This window comes from Chlamydotis macqueenii, chromosome 10 (assembly GCF_036417535.1).
Source record: "Chlamydotis macqueenii isolate bChlMac1 chromosome 10, bChlMac1.mat, whole genome shotgun sequence".
Lineage (NCBI taxonomy): Eukaryota > Metazoa > Chordata > Aves > Otidiformes > Otididae > Chlamydotis > Chlamydotis macqueenii.
In genome coordinates, this window is record NC_141565.1 from 14,644,192 (window position 1) to 14,657,340 (window position 13,149).

Genomic DNA, 13,149 nt, shown 5'->3' on the forward strand with positions numbered 1-13,149 from the left:
TTTGATGCTAATATTGAATGAATCCGGTTTTGACGCAGTGCCTGTATGGCTGGAAGTCTGTAAATACTATCCGCAAAGAAATGACAGCATTCAGCTTCTCTCTAAAATTGACAGCAAGCATCTCACTGTCATTGGGAGCTAAGAACCAGCACCCACCTTTCAACAGAGAAAGTCAGTAAAAGATTAATTACTATCTAGCTCACTTTGGATCACAATCAAACTGGTTTCAATGAACCTGTTGGAAGCACGAACTTACAGAGGCATTTGCACAGATACAGCTAGTGCTAACAGGCAGTTTAGAAATTCTTCCTTTTCACCTCAGTTGGGACAATGCACAAATAAAGCAGCACTTTGCCTACACTACTGCAGTGTCCATCTGGTTCAGACGAGGCACTCGCAGGTATCCCATGTCTGCAAGCACAATTTTCTAGATGATAAGGCTAGCAATTCTTCCATCTAGAGCAATTCCCACTTCTCTGTCCAGATCTTGCATAAGCTTGTGTGAGCAACCGTCTGTAGGCTGTACAATGAATTGGAACAATGAACTTTCCAAGATTGTCAAGGCTGAGAACAATCCTTTTTTCTACAGCCATTTTGCTCAGATGTCTCCAATGGTCTGACTCACTCCACAATCCAAGAAACAGCTGTACCAGGATAACAAATGCATTATACGTGGGAAAGGAAACCAGCAGCTGAGATGGAGTTGCTTGATCTGGAACTCCTTGAGCTGGTTATGCTATTAAACATAAAATAAATTTTATTTTAAAAAGAAAAAAAAGGAATGAAAGGTTCTGTTATTAAGTCCTACTTTTCATAGTGGCTGAATCTCATAAGATTAACTGTCCTAAAAAAAACCCTAGTGCTTATGCTGTTAGTTAGCAGGCAGGTTAGAAATGAGGTTTTTTTAATCGCTTAGTAATCGCTTAGTGAGTCTTACAAGTACAGGGGTAATGCACTCCCATTATCAAGCTATCTTTCCTACCCTTGACCTTGAAGTTTTCTGCACTGCTTTCTGCGTGGACTCAATCCATGCTAGCAGAGCTTCAAAACAGACAGTCCCTTCAACTGCCTGTACGGTTATATCCTTCAAGACGCTAGTACCACAGCAGCAATACATTCGGTCTGGCAACAGCAGTCTCAAAACCATATTCTTATAATTTCAAAAACTAAAAATTGGATTTTAACCTTTCATGCTTAAAGGAAAAGGATGTAGTGTCATCTGATCACCATCAGCCTCAAAGTATCCAAGTTTCCATCACATTTATTCATAAGGTAGTACAGTACAAAAATATTGGTGAATACTACAATAGGTAGTTTCTTGCAGCACTGGAAAATATTATTGGTAGTTGCTTCAAACAGTCTCAACACACAAAACTGAGAACTACTTAAGATAATAAACAGAAAACATTCAAGGAATAACATAGGGTGATTTTAATTTTTCTAATGCTGCCTTTATATTCACACTTTCAATGTACAAAGAATGCTCACATACATCCTAAGTTTACCTTAAAACCTAACACTACACTAGAAAAATACAGGAAAAAAATCAGCTGCCAAACACAGAATAAAGCCTTTTTCTACTTTGATATTTTCTTTTCAAAATTTAAAGCACTTATCTACATCTTTAGGAACACAAACTCTTTAAAAATACTTGTTTTCCTAAGAAAGATGTTTTCATTTATTTGACTACTTCCGTTAAAATATCTGTACTAAAACGTACCTTGAATTGTATCTTGAGTTCAAAATAAAAAAAAAACCACAGTAAGATTCTCTGCACCATGTTGCATGAACATCTAACCACCACTAAATATTTCCTGGTTTAAATCCTGCTCCTAGTATCCTGTTGTATAACAACTGCAAAGACTAATCCTGATTTTTTTTTTTACAAAGTTACAGGCTGATAACTACTTACACTGAACAGTTGAAATTGCTACAGCTCAACTGCCAAGAATATTCTTCCTTTTTCAATTCAGCACGTCATAGGACAACTTAAAATAAATCAATTTATAATGATGTATTATATAAATAATATAAACATTTAGTAATATCTATTACATAAATAATAATAGAGTTTTTAACAGACATATGACTACTCTTACACAAGTTTGTAATGAACCAAAATATCAGTTGATCCTCTGCATGCAGCAACACGCAAACCAGCACAATGGTTTGACGATCAACATTTCACAAAACAATAACATCACTGTAGTTTCCTGATAATTTAAATACAATTTCTGTGAAAGCCTGCATAGCAATGGAGGCTGAAGTCCAGGGTCATAAAATTTTCTATTGAAATACTGCGTAGACTGTTAGCTCTTCATTCGAGATGTGCTCGTCTCTGTATTTTTCCATAAATACCTGAACCTAATTGTATTTTAAACAAGACTACACATTTTCCTCTGGAAAACATCTGCCTAACCAAAAATACGACTGAAGAGATTTATAAGCCTTAGATGTAGGCAAGCTCTCTTCTGTCCTTCCCCCGTCTCCTAAAATTGAATGTTTTAAAGCAAAATTTGACCTGAAAACTTCTCTGCAATGAATAAAACTCTGCTATTCTGAAATAGTATTCATCACAACCATATCATTCTTAAATATTTAATAACACAACATGCACTAAAAAGAGAATGAAAGTCTGAAATCATTAGGAGATGTCCCAGCACAAGAAATAAAAAGGAGACATACATTTCTCTGCAAGCATAATTTCAAAGTCGTTTCACATAGGGATCTAAAGACTGTCAGCTTGGCTGCTCTGCTACTGTATATTAAATAAGCATGTAATGAACCTACTAGTTTTGATTCATTGAGATGCCAAAGATCATGGGTAAAGTATATAAAATTAATGATTTCTTCTTTTTTGAAAGTGGAATATCAAGAAGGTGGTAAGAATCAGGTACAGCATCAAAAAGAACAAAATGCTGACAACAGAAAACAATACAAAACCCAGTGCCACTTCACTGTAGTGACCATTTTGAGAAATAATAATGCCTGAATGCCATTTAAAAAGCTATTTCTACCTCCTGAAAGACTACGCAATACTTTACCTCCTATCAGTTTAGGGAATCATTATATTGTTTTTATTAACAGAACACCGATTCCCAGTCTTAATACAAGCTAAATACACAGTTGAGCCTTGCGTGTTACCTAGCGCTTTCTAACATGCCTTGGTTATCTCTTAGTTCCCAGTTAAAACTTGCACACAAATCTAGCAAAACAGTTTGGAAGGTACTTAATCTTCAGTATTTGCATAATACCATTGAATGAGACAAATAATATGCACACTTAGTGCCAAATGTCAGCACTGTGCCAATTTAAAGCTTTATTCTTTAACATTTCAGAAACAATTTTGAAAACAAATTAAATAACATATGTAAACTATTCCGACAAGTCAGCGTGCAATGACTTCTAAACAACAGAATACCTTCCAGGCCAATACCTACCGGACGTATCAGATTTTTAGCAACTTAAGACCTTGCTAAATCTCTGCACATGCTAATGACAAAACACATTTATGTTCAGAAGAATTAATATAAATGTTTTGGACTATACATGCACTAAACTACAGCATTATTTTGATCAAGTAACAGGCAGACTGCAGTGCCAATACAGAAAATCTGTACTTTGGAGTATCCAGAAACGTGAAGCTGATAAATGTAGTTGCCGAGTTGGTTACATTACATTGAAATCTCTTGAGCTATACTGGAATACTCAGAATTGCAGTGAAAATTGATGAGACGAAAAGCACACATTCTGTCTATAATTGAAAGGTTTATTTACATCTTAAAATTAGAACATTTTCTTTAGTATTGCCCACAAGGTTAAAAATAGCTTTTTTGCCAAGGTCTATTCATCATTTTTGAAGTTTACTATTTAGAATAATCACACCACTTCCGAAAAGCGTAGGCCTTTAGAAGTACGATATCATTTTGAAAATTTCTACTGTAATTTTAAATGTTTGAGAATGAGGGTTTGTTTTTGAAGAATCAGATTTGGCACTACCCAAACCTCTCTACCATGCAAGAATAGTCTTGTTTCTCGTGGCACAAAGGAACATAACCCTTTATCCCCACAGGAAATACAGTATAGAGCATACCCATTTTTTAAGAAAAAACAGATATTGGCTATCAATGACCTACCTTGAATTAATTAATAATCAGATTGCTAGACATGACCTACCTTAAGTCTAAATTCTCCCCATCTATTATTCACTGTTGACCATTAAAACATGCCCAACCTTTCCAAGTCCCTTCTAAGAAGAAACAGAAAGCAAAAATTTTGAGGGGCTTCTGGCCACGAAAATCTAATTGATTTTCAGCAAATCCCAATGCTTGAATTTGCTACTGAGTTGCATGTTGATAGTTATTTTAAGTTCTTAGTTATTCCTACAGTTTACTTCCGTCTTTCTTTTTTTTTAGTGTGACAAGACTCTGTTCTTCTGTGCAGTTTCTCCAAGGCTCAAGGGATTTGTCGCTTTTCTGGAGAAGAGAATAGTACAAACACATTACTGTTCAAAAGCTTTCACGTCCATGAAGACAAATCAGTATTCTGAATCTTTACAACACAATCACCATTTCTGTGCTGTGTACATACAAAGCAAGAATAAACTGGAATCTAGGGATTCTGGCCAGAAGAGCAGCACCAGGGCCAACAGGTGTGCACCACTATTTATACAGCTACATGTACTCCCAAGCTCTTCTTCCTTTTTTCACAGAAGTCAGTGCTCGAATTTACTTTTACCTTAAGTATTTTAAAATGCACATTCTGTACTCCTTGGTCTTCATTACAAGTATTTGCAAGGAGAACATTTCACTTGAAATATACATCGGAACACTATCTTCCCTGTCTTCTGCTCCAAGGGAGTTGAAAGCTGGTAACTTAAACCAAACAACTTGGTTTAGGCAAGCTCAAGTCATCTTCTAAGATCTGGAAAAGGAAGTAGGAGTGGAAAGGACCAGTACCAGCAGCTGTCTTTAACAAGGATCAAGTGTCAACAACGGAAAATTAAGCTCAAAAATAGTGCTAGCTGTTGTGTCTATTCATTATGAAAACTTGCTTTTTTTTTTGAACTCTACTTGCCTGTGACACCACTCTAGATATAATGAAATAAGACAGGAGGAATAAGAAATTTATAATTACTGAAGTAAAAAGTCTGGTTAACAAAGTATTTCCTTAGAAATGTCAGTAACATACTGTCCACAATTTAATAATCTGATTACTGTAAGATGTGCCTCTAGAATGCTAGTTTTCCCACACTTGAGTAACTGCTATTCTGATCAAGCTCCTCTTCAACACCACCTCCAGTTAAAGTTTAACCAGACTAAGAATCAAGGATGATTTCTTAATGTTCCATTTGCCAATCAAAGCAAATTCTCTAGCCAAGTACAAATAATAAAAATTCTATTAAAATCTAGGCAACAAATAATCTGATTACAGGACAATTATATCCAATAGAGTATCACAATAATAGTAAAAGATTAACTAAAACTGAATAATTACAAGAATATTCATGAAGTTTGCAACATTTATCTCCTGTACTTCACCTGAAGACAAGGGAAACAAGTAAAATAGAAAATAGATCTTAAATACATTGTGCTGCCTAGTTATAGGATTTATTATGTTAATGATTTCCACATTCAGGGTCGGGGTGGTATTTTTCTAAATAATGAATTCCAATGCACTCAAAACCAGTCTCTTCTTCCACCTTGTACCAGAAGCATCTGCAGGAACCTATCTATATACATTCTGCTCTCTGAAGGCAACCTCAGCCCTGCCGCTCTGATACACCTCCCTGAGGGATCACGTTCTGTTGAATCTTTTACTTTGTGTGCATTCTATTATGTAAAAAGCTAACTGCTTCACCAGAAAAACTTACAAACACTCAGAAGCGAGAGACTTCACATTCTGACATTGAATATTTATGATGGGTGTTCAGAATTACCCTGTAGCTTTAGGAACAATCATATTTCCCTCCTGTAGACTCAACCACCCAAAGGAACCCAGTAGGCATGTGAACACAGATTAAACCAAATACAGATTTGGTTAGGCCTTTTTTTAAAAAAAAAAAAAATAAAAAAATCTAATTAGATACACATGTTAATGTTGCACTAAAAAAACATGAGCTATAAACTACAAGGATGCACAAAGAACATATTGTGCCAAACATATCTGACAGTTTTATTTGATAGATTACTGGTGTAGTAGAGAATGACAAGAAAAATGAACATAATTTATTAACACCTTCTTTAAAGTGTCCATCTTCCCCTAGAGCTTAAGGAAATAACAAAGCAACAAAAACATGTAGCCCTGTAAGAATAATTTAAATGTAAGTGCAAAGAATCCATAGTAAGGCAAACAAGACATGTAAGCTGCTATTAAAGAAGGAGAAAATATGGATGATACTCGTCAACGTAAGTTGCAATTAAAAACAATTAGTCTTAATATACAAAATAAAAAACATTGCTTACATGGCATCAAATTATTTGGAAATAATCAATTTGGTTTTTTTTAATCATTCTAGTATGAGAATTTGAGCTATAGAAGTCAACAACAGTTTTCCTGCAGACTTAACAAATCAACATTTGGGCCTCTGTAGTAAACATTACCAAATTATGTGAAGCTGTTTACATATACACAAATGACATTCTGTACACAAATCAATTGACAAGGTTGAAAAGTGGCAGTATTTTTAACTTTTGCAGAAATAGACAAAACCGTAGACATGTAAGATTGTACAAAAAATGTAATTGACATAGACGAAGCTGCAGACATCTCCAAAACCTGTAATTGACATAAATGAAGCTGCAGACACTGAAGAAGAATGACTCTGACATGTATAAAATTGAACAATTCTATTTACTGAAAATTCACAAAAGGATTTGTGTGACAGATGACAAAATGAATATGAGAGGATTATACATTGTAACTATAAAAAGTCAAATCCTATGAAGTACATATACAGTTGTAACATGCAAGAGAAGTGGATAATCCTGTGCTCAATGCAGAGTTGTATGCGTTGACTCAAGTCATTGTTTCCAATATCATCTCTGAAATCCTCCAATTTTCCCAACATGTAAAAATCTTGGTCACTAGCAAAGTCAATGGAAGCTGCAAACATAAAACTCAAAGGCTGCCAAACTAAAATATTTGACTATTAGATTAACAAACTCTTCTCATTGCACTCTGCAACTGAGACATGAACCATAACAAAGGAAAAACAAACTTTCAGAAAGCTGAACACAAACATCTGAAAAATTGACTCAACTGGAAAACCCTGTTTAATAAATAAATAAATGAAAACAGGTAGGCCCCACAGTTCTCATACATTGCTGACTTAATTCTTTCAAGTTTTCTCAAGACTGTAATACTAATTAAGAAAACACCACATTTTGAAGAGATTTAATTAGAACTTGCATTAGAAGTGCTATACTTGGAAACATAACAGCTCACATTGAATGAAACTAGCAACATTTCTGCCCAAATATCTTACAAGGGAAAAAAAATAAACAAGCTGAAAGAAATACAACTAAAGGTTTCATAGTAAGTGACAGAATTGACAAGTGAACTAAATTCAGCTTTTACCAGCATTCTGTGCCTAACACTCACAAAAAAAAAAAAAGCAGTGTGTGTGCAGCATGTCTTTTCAGCACACAGAATGTAACTTTTCAAGATAGGAAAGGTACTCTGCTGTCATTCAAAGATTTAAAACTACTCAGAATATCTAAAAACACATTTGAGGAGAAGTAAGAAAGCAGGTTATGGGATCAGGGGACCTACTATTTATTTGAGATAAGAGACATTTTGCCCTGAGGAAAAAGGCAAAGCGTTTAATGCCATTTTTCCATTAGACATTTCAGTGATTCAATTTAAAATTAAGTAGCCAAGATGTTAGCACGTGCTCTGGAATGTCTTATTTGAATCACCAACATCCAACAGCTGAAAATTAATTACTCAGAAAACTACTTACAGATGACATATTGTGTGCAATTATTCTTTGAACTGAACTTTGTGTTTTCCTCTTTTTAAGAATGATATTATTTAAGATCTTTAATTACATTAAACCCCACAAAAATAATTTAAGCCTAAGCTGCTTTTTGTCTCAAAATCAACTTTCACCTGAACGTCTCTGAGCTCACACTTTTTTCAGTTCTAGCCTAGAACGAAGAACAAGATGGTTTTTTTTTTTTTTAGTTCTCCATCTTGATTTCATTCATAAGCAACTTACCAAGAACCTGCAAAATTAATCTGTTTCTTGGACACATGCTATCCTTCAAAAAACACAACTACTTTTGCTGTGTGTGTTGTATTGTCACCCAGTCTACCCAGGTTCAGCTGAAGTCCTTTAAGGACTGGTATCAGAACACCAGATCGATCGAGTGTGTAAAGCACCTAAAATAATTTTAAGTGTTACTACCTTACACGTGCATTTCAAGCGATTGGCCAGGGTCTCTGTGAGCCTAACACAGGCAGGCTGCTGATATGACTGCTTGGGTTTTGCTGCGGCGTGAAGATTAATCTGCTTTAACCCACGCCACTTCTGCCCAGAAAGGGGGTTTCCCCGCCTCTCAACTGATGGCCAAGGGGTCAAAGCCACGGGAAATAAGAAGGGGAAATGCCCCGGCAGGCACCGAGCCTGCCGCTCCCCGCGCACCGCCAAACGCGTAGACGCAGCCCGGCGGCCCCGGCAAATGAAACGCTTAAACGAGTACGAAACGCTCCTAAAAACCCTTCTTCAATATCCAGCTGGGAGGAGGAGGGAAGGGAAAGAAAAAGGGCCACTGAGCCGGCCTCAGCCCCTGCGCAGGGCGGCGGGCTCGGCTGGCCGAGATCCTCAGGTAAAGCCAGGGGAACGGCACGGCGCTGTTCTCCCCGCTCTGCTCAGCGGAGCCGCTGCTTCCTCCCCCTCCCCTCCGGAAAGCTCAGCAGCACAAGCAGGGAAAGGGAGGGGGGGGAAAGGAACACAAAATGGAGACTTACACCACCTCTCCTAACACGCATGCGTCGCGCTGGCCAAACAGAGGGGCGTCGCAGCGCGCCAATTCCGGCCCGTACAGCCGAGGAGCGGGAAGAGGAAGGTTGGCCGCTGGGGCGCGCAGTGCGCATGCACGCTCTGCGCGCGCGGGGCCTGTAACAGTCTGTGGCTGAGCGAAAGAGCGGGCGGGTGCGGGGCGTGTGGCGCGGTGGCGTTTCCGCACCGGTGTTTCCGCACCGCTCCTCAGCCGGCCTCGGGCAAAGTTTAGCTGGTGAGTGGAGGAGCGCACCTGGGACTGTGCTGTGCCTGGGTTCAGCTGTGCCTGGGTTCAGCTGTGCCTGGGTTCAGCTGTGCCTGGAGGGAGTTGGTAGGAAAAAGTCTCACAAGTGCGTGGGTGCCCCCCTGGACTCGGCGTTACAAGTAGGGAGAGCAGTGTCACGGCCTGTGTCCGGTGCCTATGCTGTTCCCCAGGTATCTGCTTTTGGCCCACACCGAAGACAAGAACTGCAACACTACCATCAATTTGCTTTTCTTCTTGTATGGGTTTAATTTTCAGTTTCTGTGTAGTGACAGTGAGACTATCCTGCCCTGCTTCGCTGCAGGCAGTGGTAACGTCCCTGTTCAATTCCCTGGCACAGACATGGGTGCTGGAGCTCCTCAGTCCAGTAATGGAGTCACGCAAAGCCCTCTGCAGCAGCAGGCACCCTCCAGAGCAGCGCATCCAGCACTGTGATTAGCTTTGCTGTTGAGTATTTCTCCCTCCAACCTTTTCCTAAAGGGGAAAAAGCATGGTTGGTAGCTTGCTTTAATTCAAATGGACTGAGCTTTTTTAGTGAAGACAAGATCTTGCAGTAGAAAGCCAGATTTCTAGTGGGCCTTTAGTTTGCAGGAGAGTTAATTTCCAGTCAGGTATCTAAGAAAGCTCTCTTACATAGCTACTTTTATGTATATTCACTGCAGAGGAATGAAGTTACAGAACATTATTGTTCTTCTAGTGCTTCAGGCAATAGATATGCTGGGCTCGAGCCCAAATCTTGAACTTTAATTTATATTGTAAAGGAAATGAGTGTAACAAATGGAAGACAGGTTTGATGTATTTGCTGGAACCAGTACCACTGAGAATTAATGAAAGGCGCTCTTCTTACTGCTGTATTAATGGACACTGCCACAAATCATGAGCAATACTGCAAGTATCATAGCTTATCCTGTACACTCATATTGAAGACATTGTTGTCACCAACCCATGAATGTGGTATCAAGTGTCATTATTACTTAATGCCAACAGAAAGCCAAGATTGCCTTTTGATGCCGCTGCCCTGGATAATGCCTCAGTATCTGCACTTACATACAGCAAAGTCCCCTGCCTAATCCCCAAAATCACTCCATGCTGAAGTGACAGCATTAATTCCCCCTGCTGTTACACATTTTGCCAGCCCTTTGTGACAGTGCACAGTGACAGCTCCCTTCTGTCAGTTGTCTGCAAAGCTAGCCCAGATATGTCCCTCTTACGGTGCATACACCTGTCTTCTAGAATTATGCAACTGATAATCCAGTACTGGCTGCACCTCCTATATCCACTTTATCCTGAGAAACATACTGAGCACTCATTTTGTTTACAAAAGCAAATACAGTGTGTACAATTCCTGTATCTAGTACAAGTGAAGTGTTTTCCCATCACAGGGCCACTTTTGTATATTTCTTAATGATGATCTTCTGCAGTTACACTCTGAATGGCAGAGAGACCTTTTCCTCAAATTACCAGGTCACTGCAAATGCTAATTTCTGTGTAGTAAATTTTGACTCTCTAAAGATTGCTTTGTACTTTTCTTAAGTCCTAGGATGAAGTCCTACTGGTTTTAATGGCATTACAGTTGTGCATTGATTTTATTACCTTGTACTGATTTGGTAGTTTTCCTCACGTCTTATTGATCTCACTGAACTGAGTTAATATATAATAGTACAACAGGTAAATAGCAGCAACTCTGTTTCATCAAATTGTCTCCATTTGTCATTAAGGAACAGAAAGACAGTGAAGTCAGTCTCTTGACTTCAACAGCCTAATCTGCACCACCTTCCTGCCTTTAAGTTACTTGACTTTTCTGGTCATCCCACACTGTAAGAATCTTACTTTTCCCTTCATGACATGCTTTGCTGCCATTAACTGTTAAGGAGACTGTATCACTAGTAAAAGCAAAGATCATCAGACTTCTATATAGACAATTTCACTGCCATTTGCAGATGGAACTCCATTCAAATCAAGGGGAACTGTGAAATGCGGTACTCATCACACCCTGATGCAAATATGCTCATTTTTCCTTTTATGTATGTTGTTCCTTGTTTACTCAGTATTTCAAAATAGTATTCAAAAACATTTTCTCTTTTGAGGTCTGCAAACAAAGATAAAAATTTAAGACTGTTTTGTTGTCCCAGCCACATGCTTGTGGTACTGTGAGAACAAACCCTGTACTGAAGTATATGCTGAAAAGAATTGAGATTTCAGTAAAGCAGCATATCAGAAAATCTACTTAAATATGTCAGAAAGTTTTAAAACCAACAAAAGAAAAGAAATACCCTGAATGTTATTCAACAGTGTTGAAAACAAACTGCAAATCTTAATCTCTTTGAATAGCTCCAGTCATAATTCCCCATTTCTAACGTTGTAACCTCTGTCTGTAACCAGAGATTATGTGTTATATAAGTACTTGCAACTGCTAAAATATGTAAAAAGCACATGAAGAGGTGGGTTACTGCTACAGCAGAAGCCTTTGCTTACCAATAAATAGATTTAATATTCTGTTATTAGCAAAGAAAAACAAATGCAATACATAAGCAAAAGTGAAGTGTGTTTCTAGATAATCTGCTTCTAACATTCAACTGAGCATGAAATCTCCTCTTGAAGAAAAGCTGTGTAGAGATCCCAGGAAAAAATTATTTTAGCTCTCTGCTTATTTGTTCCATGGGACAGTTCACTTTGTTCCTTTATCCTGAGCTGCTTTGTACTTATGCAGAAACAATATTTTCCTTTCTCTAATCCTTAGCAGGAGCATGAGCCCTTAATATCTTGTTTTTGCCAATCTTACGGTTTCAGTAGGTCAGGTCCTTATGAAAGTTGGTTTACCTGCAAAGTGATACATGGGAGTCTATCTGGCTCTGTGATGCATGGGAATTGTTGTTTATTTTTCAGTGAATTATGTGTTTTCCACTATGAAACTATTTTTATTTTAAATTACAGGTCCTTGAGCTGTCGTGTTACATGGCATTTATTTAAAAAAAAAAAAGTTTTGTCTGCCTTTTGCCTTCATATTTGTTGTGTATCAAAGAAGTAGGAACACATTAGTTCTGAAGAAGTAACAACGGTATTAGAAAAAAAAATCTTGCAGTTTTACCATCCTTCATATCACAAGGTGATTCTTCTTCTGGTCTATTTCTGTTGGGTTCTGAGATTTAAAGTATGTGTCTATTTCTTCTTTCTATGTGAAATATATTGCTCACAATCCTCAAACATATGTGAGAAGAAACCTTAGTATGTAGCCCCCAGAAAAGCAACAAAGTATCATAGGACTTTTGCAAAAAGTTTCCATTGTTTTAATTTTTTATTATTCAATCCTAAAACTATCTTTTGTTGGTTGTATTTAGATGGAATCCAGAGAATATACTGTGCTGATTAGCACTATTTTAATGAAAGTTTCAATTTCATGGCTACTTCTTTATTGCTGTGATGCAGGTTTGCTCTCACTAAGTATTTTCGTCAAGCCACAATGCATTATCCACTGGTCAACTCAACAACTACTTCTTTAAGACCAATTGGCTGTTTCTTCTAACTCTCTATTAGTCATTGCTCTTTTCCTCAAAACTGGGAACAGTATTCATGTTTTTGGCAGAGTAACAATGGTACTGCATCTGACCAAAACAGCCTCTTCTGTGAAGCCAGTCATTAATTCCTCTCTGGTAGCTTGTCATCACCAGATGTCTGCTGAGTTTACACCCTGTGCGTTTCCCGTGACTGCACCCACAAATGATTCTGTATTTTCAGTAATAGCACCACATCCTTGTATGAACTTTCCTCTCCAGCAGCTGCAGCTGCTGACCACAGAACTGCAGCCTCTCTTTGCATTACGTGTTGTAGCTCTCTCTTGACTGAAAGGGTCTACACACAGCGTAGGAATATAACATTACTTTTA

The 13,149-nt window shown here is 38.0% G+C and overlaps 1 protein-coding gene across 2 annotated transcripts in view; it reads right to left on the reverse strand.

The window, feature by feature from the left end:
• Positions 1-9,078, reverse strand: part of FHIT (fragile histidine triad diadenosine triphosphatase) — a 595,136-nt gene extending 586,058 nt beyond the window's left edge. For both annotated transcript variants that reach the window (XM_086755658.1, XM_086755660.1), the window contains exon 1: positions 8,974-9,078. The gene's annotated coding sequence lies outside the window, so the exon portion shown is untranslated. The remainder of the gene's footprint in view (positions 1-8,973) is intronic.
• Positions 9,079-13,149: the final 4,071 nt, after the last annotated feature.